The following is a 10,169-nucleotide window of genomic DNA, read 5'->3' on the forward strand; positions in this document are numbered from 1 at the left end:
TCAGTTAGGATTGCTGACTATGTTTCCTTCCTTTCTGAGCACTGGGTCTCATCTATCTTCACCCTGTTCAGCCCATGTACATCTGCCACAATAACTTTGAGTTTATTGGTACACCTGTAGTGTCTAAAAATCCTCATTTGGTGGTTTGTTCCATTCTCATGGGCTCTTACAATGTTTTTGCCTTCTGTGACATAGTTTTCTGAGTAAAGACATGAGAAATTTGATTTTAAAAAATCCCCATTTAAGACTAAATGTTCCATTACCATATTTTCACAATCTCTCTGCTTATTCCAGTTGTGGATATAGTTTTTTGTTTCCATCTACTGTAGGAAAACACTTCTCTGATGATGGCTGGGCAAGATGCTAATCAGTGATTAGTGGAGAAGTTATCAAGAGCTATTTTGTTGCTATTCTTCTAAAACTGAAAGGTAATATTTGCTTTTCCTCAAGGCTTCATGGCATGTCTTGTCTCAGGTTCTTGGCTACAATAGCAGCATTAAGCATGGATTCCATGTCACATAGAAGGCCTTAAATCCAATCAGGGTTGTTGATTACTCCCACATGTTTGCACCACAGTTACATCAGAATATATTGCAGTCAGGTCACCACTACAGATTATATGGTTGGTAGCTAGGTTGGTGTACACCTTCTTGTACCAAACACATAGTGATGAGTGGTAAAGTCTCTAAGTAGGTATGATCTCAAATTCTTCGTGCTCAATGACTGCGTAGATGTTGGCCTTAGCAATAATGTCTTTTAATAAATAATAAGTAGTAGCTTTACTAATATCCTGGGTGGCTTGATATTTCCATGGAAAAGAAATCGATTAAATGTAATCCATTAGTGGCACTGGAGTTTTAGTTTGGTGATGGGTTATGTTAAGCTGTTGCTCCCTCTTTGCAGTTTTATTGTAATTCCCATAAAGATTTCAGACACACACACACACACACACACACACACACACATATATATGTATATATATGCATATATATATGCATACATATGTATGTATATGCATGTATGTGTGTATGTATATATATATATATATATATATATATATATATATATATATATAGTGAACTAGGTCTCCATATGACCCTTCCAGTGGTGCTTAGCACTAGCTTTCTCTTTTTCTTTTAAAATTTAAATGAAAACAACTTCAACAAAAGAAGGAATATCCTTTTTTTCTAGCTCTTCCTTGACCCACGCTACTGTCTCACCAGCAAAACGCATGCAGGCCACTCCGCTCCGGATCCTTCTGCAGTACAGCTTTAATACATCTCGAGAGATAGATGATCAGCTTCAGGAGAGGAGACCCAGAGAGCAGAAAACCCTTCCCTTTTATAGGCTGCGAAAAACGGTTGGTGATGTGCACCACCGGGATTGGCTGCCCACTATGAGTCAGTTAGCACCACGAGAGAGGCAGGGCTCTGGTAATGGAAAGATACCTTGACGCCTGCACACATTTTACTACGAGCAACGGATGTCAGCGCCATCTTGTAAAGGCGACTGTGAGGGCGGCTCCTCACACTTCCTCATTTCATTTTTACTGGAAAAAAAAAAAAACAACTTTAACAAATTGTGCTAGTCTAACTGAATGTCTGCCTGTAGAAGAATTAAAATAGATCTATATTTATCATTCTGAACAAAACACAAGTCCAAGTGGATAAAGAACCCCAATATTATACCTGATTCACTAAATCTCATAGTAGTAAAAATTGGAAATACACTTGAACACATTGGTTCAGGAGACATTTCCTTACCAGTTCAGAAATGTCTCAAGCTCTCATACCAACAATTGATAAATGAGACTTCTTTGAACTGAAACGTTTCTGTTAGGCAAAGGACACTGTCAATGGGACAAATTGGCAGCCTATAGATTGAGAAAGGATCTTCACAAACACTACATCTGACAGAGGACTAATATTCAAAGTTTACAACAAATTCAAGAAATTAGACACCAAAAACCCAAAATAAACCAATTAAAAATGTTGTAAAGAGCTGAACAGAGAATTATCAAGAGGCATCATGAATGTCTGAGAGGCCTTTAAAGAAATGTTCGAAGTCCTTAGCCATCATGGAAATGTACATCAAAACTCTGAAGTTCCAATTTATATCTATCAGAATAGTTAAGATCAAAGACTCAAGAAAAAGAACAAGCTGGCAAGGATGAGGAACAAGAGGAACACTTCTTCATTGCTGGTGAGTGTGCAAACCTATAGGATCACTTTGGAAATTAATTTGATGGTTTCTCAGAAAATTGGAAATTGTTCTACCTCAAGACACAGCTATACCACTTCTGGGCATATGTTCCAAAGATATTCCAAGATCCCACAAAGGCACCTAATCAATTAACAGCTTTATTCCTCATAGCAAATACAGCATTGAGAGTTCCAGAAAAGTAAACATTTCCCCTTAGTAGTTCTGGTATATTGTTAATCACAGGTGTTATTTTGGCACCAAATAACTTAATGACAGAATCTTAAATCAAAACAGCAAATGGTCCCACAGAGCCTTTTTACTTTTTTCTGATACTTCATAAGCTAAGCTCTCAAATTGCTTTTCATTCAAACTCCAACAGCACACCCTTCTCAACACTCAATTACTTTCTACTCCAAATCACAAAATCTTTGCAAAATCCTTCTTAGAATTCAGTCTCGCTATCATATCAATTCCTCAAATTTGGAGTACCAACTTCTTTTAGTTAGGGTTCTGTTTGCTGCACTGAAATATTATGACAAAAACCCCAAATTATAGAGCAAATAACTTTATTTGGCTTATGATTCCATACTTCTGCTCATTATTAAAGGAAGTAGGACAGAACCAAAAAAATGGCAGGAACTTGCATGCAGGAAATGATGCAGAAGCAAATGAGGGTGGTGATTGCTGGCCTGTTCACCAAAACCAGATTTTTATAAAATAAATGGACTCCAGCACAGGGAAGGAACCACCCACAATGAGCTTGGTTCTTTTCCATTAATTTCTAATTAAGAAAATTATGTTCAGACTCATATTTGGTATTTGGATGCCATTTCTTCAATGAGGTTTCCTATTTTCAGATAACTTGTGTGTGTGTGTGTGTGTGTGTGTGTGTGTGTGTGTGTGTGTGTGTGTAGGGGGGTGTAATGGAGCAGAGGGGAACACTGTCAAACACAGGTATTTACTTGATATTTAGTTACTAACCTGGTTTCCAGACAAGACATTACAAATCACACCTCAATATTTTTCTTTCCAAAATAAATGGATGCTGTATATTTAGGCTAAAAAGTGGTTAAGGAGGGTGTACTGTCTGGTTATATGTGTCAATTTGACACAAGCTGGAGTTATCACAGAGAAAGGAGCTTCAGTTGAGGAAATGCCTCCATGAGATTCAGCTGTGGGGTATTTTCTCAATTAGTGATCAAAGGGGAAGGGCCTCTTGTGGATGGGGCCATCCCTGGGCTGGTAGTCCTGGGTTCTATAAGAAAACAGGCTGAGCAAGCCAGGGGAGGCAAGCCAGTAAAGAGCATCCCTCCATGGCCTCTGCATCAGCTCCTGCTTTTTGAACTGCTTGAGTTCCAGTCCTGACTTCCTTTAGTGATGAACAGCAATGTGAAAATGTAAGCTGAATAAACTCTTTCTTCCCCAATTTGCTTCTTGGTCATAATGTTTGTGCAGGAATAGAAATCCCGGCTTAAGACAGAGGGTAAGAAACTCTAACAAACTAACGTCATTGAGTCTGATATTTGACATAATGACAAAAATGTGTCACTGTGATATTTAGATTAAGGATAATTTGATTCAACTGCTCCAGTGAAGAGACATGTCACAAGGACACTGTCTGAATGTCCCCTCAGGATTGCATCAGCTTCAGAAGAAGGCACAGATCCTGGCAGCTATAGTAAGGAGGTGTTAGAAGCATGCACATAGACAAGTGTTTGGGAGAATAGTTACCCATACAATACATCCTAAAGACCAGTAGTGGGTTTTACAAGCTGAGTGGCAGCCATAGGAGAGTTATAGTTCTATGCCTATTGCTGTGCATAGAACAATGAATTACAAGTATTTAAATGAAAGAATCATGGGCCAAGAACTTTACACTTTAAAATATTCTTGCCTTTAAGGGAGGAGCTCTCAATATTCCTTTTTTTTAACTTTTTCTTTACTTTTTTTTTATTCTTTAATCTTTTTTATAGTCCAGTCTTTATCCACCTCCCAGTCTATTTTATGACCGTTCCACATCCCTTACCTCCTGCCCCCTTGCCCGATTTCCAAAAGGATATCTCCATCCCCCACTCCTACCCCATCAGACCTCCTTACTCCTTGGGGCCTCAATCTCTTGAGTGTTAGGTGCCTCTTCTCTCACTGAGATAAGACCTGACAGTCCTCTGCTGTATATGTGTTGGAAGCCTCATTTCAGGTGGTGCATGATGGCTGTTTGTTTGATTATGTCCTTTGCCATATAGAAGCTTTCCAATTTCATGAGGTCCAATTTATCAATGATTGATCTTAGAGACTGAGCCATTGGAATTCTGTTTAGGAAATTTCCCCCTGTGCCAGTGAGTTAGATACTCTTTCTCACTTTTACTTCTATAAGATTAGGTGTATGTGGTTTTATGTGGAGGTTCTTGATTCACTTAGACTTGAGCTTTGTACAATGTGACAATATGGATCTGTTTTCATGTCTCAATACACATACTGCCAGCTAGACTATTACCATTTATTGAAGATACTTTCTTTTTTTCCATTGGAACATTTTGACTTCTTTGTCAAAGATCAAGTGTCCGTAAATGTTTGGTTTTATTTCTGAGTGTTCAGTTCTATTGCATTGATCAAACCAATACCATGCAGTTTTTAGCATTATTGCTCTGTAGTATAGCTTGTGATCATCGATAGTGATTCTCCAAAAAATCTTATTGTTAAGGATTATTTTCACTATTCTATTATTGTTGTCGTTGTTTTTTCTTTTTTTCTTTTTTTTCTTTTCTCTCTCTCTCTCTTTTTTTTTTTTTTTTTTGCTGTTCCAGATGAAGATTGAGAATTGCTTTCTGTGTCTTTGAAGAATTGTGTTGGGATTTTGATGGGGATTGCATTGGATCTGTAGGTTGCTATTTGTAGGATGTCCATTTTTACTATGTTCTGTCAATCCATGAACATAGGAGATCTCTCCATTTTCTGAGATCTTCTTTGATTTCTTTCTTGAGAGATTAGTGCTTGTCATACTGATCTTCCATTGTTTGGTTAGTTACTTGAAGATATTTTATATTGTAGCTATTGTGAAGGGTTTTGTTTCCCTAATTTCTTTATCAGCCTTTTATTATTTGTATAAAGGAATGCCACTGACTTATTGGAGTTAATTTTATATCCAGTCACTTTGCTGGATATGTTTATCAGCTTTAGAAATTCTCTGGTAGAATTTTTGGAGTTGTTTATATATTACTATTATTTCATCTGCAATTAGCAATACCTTGACTTCTTTGCCAATTTTTATCCCCTTGATCTTCTTTTGTCATCTTATTGCTTTAGCTAGAACTTTGAGTACCATATAGATATGAAGAGAATATGCATCCTTGTCTTGTCCCTGATTTTAGTGGGATTGCTTTAAGTATCTTTACATGTAATTTGATTTTGAATGTTGGTTTAATGTAAATTACTTTTATTATGTTTAGGTACAGTTTTCTAATTATTGATATCTCCAACTCTTTTTTAACATGAAGAGGTGCTGTGTTTTGTCAAATGCTTTTTCAGCATCTAAGGAGATGATAATGTGATTTTTTTCTTTGAGTTTTTTCGACATCTGTGCTTCTACAATTCCTTGTTGAAGACATCCTTGTCATTGGCCTTGTCTTCATCATCTGGTATCCTTTCTGAGTTTGTGTCAAATCCTAAAATATTGCTGTTTTCTTTATAACCAAAAATGTCCATAGTGGAAAATATAAGAAACATCCATAAACATTGTATCAGGTTACGAAATGCCAGAGTAAAGAAACCTTCTGCCAAATGCAAGATTTCCTATTGATCATTGTTATAACATTGCAATATTTCCACCATTGTCCAATACATACATTTCAAATATTCAGGGTATCATGCTCCAATGTTGGCATCTGGTAATTCTTCTTTCATATCTTAAGATTTCAAATTCCTCAATGCTTTGTGTTTTTGGAAGTGTCCATGTCCACCCTTGATAAAAAGCATCGCTGTAATTATCTCTCTCCAGGACTCTGATGAGTGCTCTAAAACACTGGGGCTGTTACTTACTAAACACTCTTGATATCAATGTAGGATTCCATTTCCTAAAATGGTTGAGTACCTCTGACTTGATTATCCATTTCACACTTGCCAGGGTTTCTTTGGGCAAAGATTGCAGAAACCATCTGATCAGAAACACCATCACCAGGAAGAACCCATGTCTGCCATGAAAAGAAAGCAAATGTCTACAACAAATCAGTAGTTCCTGAGATTCAGAAGGAGAATAAGGTAGTGATCTCACTTAGGCAAGAACAGTGGTGATTGACAAATATATTAACAATGTAGCACATGGGAAGAAGACAATGAAATCGCAGGCATCAGCCACAGTGTCTGGGTTTGGTGTCTGCATATGGGATGGATCCCCAGGTGAGGCAGTCTCTGGATGGCCTTTCCTTCAGTCTCTTCTCCATTCTTGTCCCTGTATTTTCTTTAGACAGGAGCAATTCTAGGTTATATATTTGAGATGGGTGAGTGACCCACCCCTCAACTGAGAACTGGGCCTAACCTGAATATGGTCACTACAAGTTCTCTCTTCCCTTTGTTGGGTATTTCAGCTAATCTCATTCCAGTTTGGTCCTAGTAGCTGAAGTGGCAAAGGCAGCTTGTTACTGTGCTTTCTCCAAGAACTTCCCCTCCCCCATGCTCCTTCTCACAGCTATCAGGGAACTCCCCTCCCCTGAATATCACTATTCCAATTTTCATGGAGGCATCCCCTAAGGAACCTAGCACTGCCCTCTGGGGAGCAACAGATGCCAGCTTGAGCGTTAACAAATGGCAACCCTCCTCACCTCTGTGTCCCCTAGGCTGGCAGTCTCACTGATAAATGGCTAAGCATTTCCCAGTGAAACTGGTACCTGTCCTTGAAAAGAGCAAAGACCAAACTTCCTTGGAGAGATAAGGGTCCTGCGGTTGGACCATGAGAGGAGGATAATCAGGGGTTGCAGGCAGCTGTGGCTGATTATATAGCTAGGAGTTATAATAGCTCCTGATAGCACTAGAAAGTTACTGCCAAAATCCGAAGAATTCTCCTTCCCAGTTGTGCAATTCTACCTCACCTCCTGAACAAACAATATAGTATTTGGAAGATGACTTGCCTTGTCACCACCCCTGTCACCATAAAATTCAAAGAATCCCTGACTATGCTGTATAAAAAAAAATGCCAAAACCTCTAGGCATAGGGTCTTATTCCTGTCCTACACAGTGAGAAGGTTTGCAATCTAACTCTGACTTAAATTAATAAAAGCTCTCTTGTTTCACTACATCTAGTCTAGCAAATCTTAAAGCTCTCCTGGGGATTCCACAGTGACTTGGACAAAACAGAAGCCTCTTGCTTTCCTGGCAACTGGGACTTTCTTGTAGCTACCCCGTGTTCCCTATCCCAGGCTGCTACATACAACTGTTCAATTTCCTGAGTCTCTGACTCTCTCTTCCCCATCTCCTCCCATACCTAATCCTGCCTCCCTATTTCTCTCCCGCTTCTCTTTTCTTCCCAAGTTCATCCCTCCCTCCGCCGAACATGATTATATTTCCCCCTTATAAGTATCATTTAAGCATTCACACATTGGCCTTCCTTCTTCTTGAGCTTCATAAGTTCTCTGAGTTATATCACCAGTATTCTGTTCTTTTATCCTAATATCAAGATATCAGTGACTACATACCATGTTTGTTATTTTGTGTCTTGGTTAGCACACTCAGGATGATATTATTTTAGTTCCATCAACTTGTTTATGAATATTCATCAAGTAATAGTTTTTTTTCCTGAATTAGACAATAGTTTATTTTTTAATAGATATTTTCTTTTTTTTTAATTAGGTATTTTTCTCGTTTACATTTTCAATGCTATCCCAAAAGACCAAAAGTTCCCCATACCCACCCCCACAATCCCCTACCCACCCACTCCCCCTTTTTGGCCCTGGCATTCCCCTGTACTGGGGCATATAAAGTTTGCAAGTCCAATGGGCCTCTCTTTTCTGTGATGGCCGACTAGGCCATCTTTTGATACATATGCAGCTAGAGTCAAGAGCTCCGGGGTACTGGTTAGTTCATATTGTTGTTCCACCTATAGGGTTGCAGTTCGCTTTAGTTCCTTGGGTACTTTCTCTAGCTCCTCCATTGGGGGCCGTGTGACACATCCAATAGCTGACTGAGATCATCCACTTCTGTGTTTGCTAGGCCCCGGCCTAGTCTCACAAGAGACAGCTATATCTGGGTCCTTTCAGCAAAATCTTGCTAGTGTATGCAATGGTGTCAGCGTTTGGAAGCTGATTATGGGATGGATCCCTGGATATGGCAATCACTAGATGGTCCATCCCTTCGTCACAGCTCCAAATTTTGTCTCTGTAACTCCTTCCATGGGTGTTTTGTTCCCATTTCTAAGAATGGACAAAGTGTCAACACTTTGGTCTTCGTTCTTCTTGAGTTTCATGTGTTTAGCAAATTGGATCTTTTATCTTTGGTATTCTAAGTTTCTGGGCTAATATCCACTTAGCAGTGAGTACATATTGTGTGAGTTCCTTTGTGATTGTGTTACCTCACTCAGGATGATGCCCTCCAGGTCCATCCATTTGCCTAGGAATTTCATAAATTCATTCTTTTTAATAGTTGAGTAGTACTCCATTGTGTAAATGTACCACATTTTCTGCATCCATTTCTCTATTGAGGGGAATCTGGGTTCTTTCCAGCTTCTGGCTATTATAAATAAGGCTACTATGAACATGTGTCCTTCTTACTGGTTGGGATATCTTCTGGATATATGCCCAGGAGAGGTATTGCGGGATCCTCTGGCAGTACTTTGTCCAATTTTCTGAGGAACCACCAGTCTGATTTCCAAAGTGGTTGTACAATCTTGCAATCCCACCAACAATGGAGGAGTGTACCTCTTTTTCCACATCCTCGCCAGCAACTGCTGTCACTTGAATTTTTGATCTTAGCCATTCTGACTGGAGTGAAGTGGAATCTCAGGGTTGTTTTGATTTGCATTTCCCTGATGATTAAGGATGTTGAACATTTTTTCAGGTGCTTCTCTGCCATTCAGTATTCCTCAGGTGAGAATTCTTTGTTCAGCTCTGAGCCCCCTTTTTTTATTGGGGTTATTTGATTTTCTGGAGTCCATCTTCTTGAGTTATTTATATATATTGGATATTAGTCCCCTATCCGATTTGGGATAGGTAAAGACCCTTTCCCAAATTCCTGAATAGAACAGCAATGGCTTGTGCTGTAAGATCGAGAATTGATAAATGGGACCTCATAAAAGTGCAAAGCTTCTGCAAAGCAAAAGACACTGTCAATAAGATGAAAAATAATTGTTTTTAATAGCTGAGTAGTACTCACTTTTGTAAATGTACCACATTTTCTGTATTTGATCATTTTTTGAGGAACATATAAGTTTTTTCCAGCTTCTGGCTTTTGTAAATAAGGCTGCTATGAATATAGTGGATCATGTGTCCTTGATATATGTTGAAGCATCATTTGGGTATATGCCCAAGGGCTGGTATAGCTAAGTCCTCAGGTAGTACTATGTCCAATTTTCTGAGGAAACATCAGATTGATTTCCAGAGTGGCACCTGCTTGCAATCCCACCAGCAGTGGAAGAGTGGTCCTCTTTCTCCACATTCTGGCCAGCATCTGCTGTCAACTGAATTTTTCAACTGAGCCATTCTTTCTGTATTGAGATGTAATCTCAGGGTCATTTTAATTTGCAGTTCCCTGATGAGAACATATGTTGAACATTTCTTTAGGGCTTCTTGACCATTCAAGTTTCCTCAGTTGAGAAATCTTAGTTTAGCCCTGAACCCCATTTTTAAGCTATTTGGTTCTCTGGAGTCTAATTTTTTGACTTTTTTGTATATATTGGATATTATCCCTCTATTGGATATAGAATTGGTAAAGATCTTTTCCCAGTCTGTTTGTTGCCATTTGGTCCTATTGACATTTGCAATTTT

This window comes from Mus musculus, chromosome 17, assembly GCF_000001635.26.
Source record: "Mus musculus strain C57BL/6J chromosome 17, GRCm38.p6 C57BL/6J".
Lineage (NCBI taxonomy): Eukaryota > Metazoa > Chordata > Mammalia > Rodentia > Muridae > Mus > Mus musculus.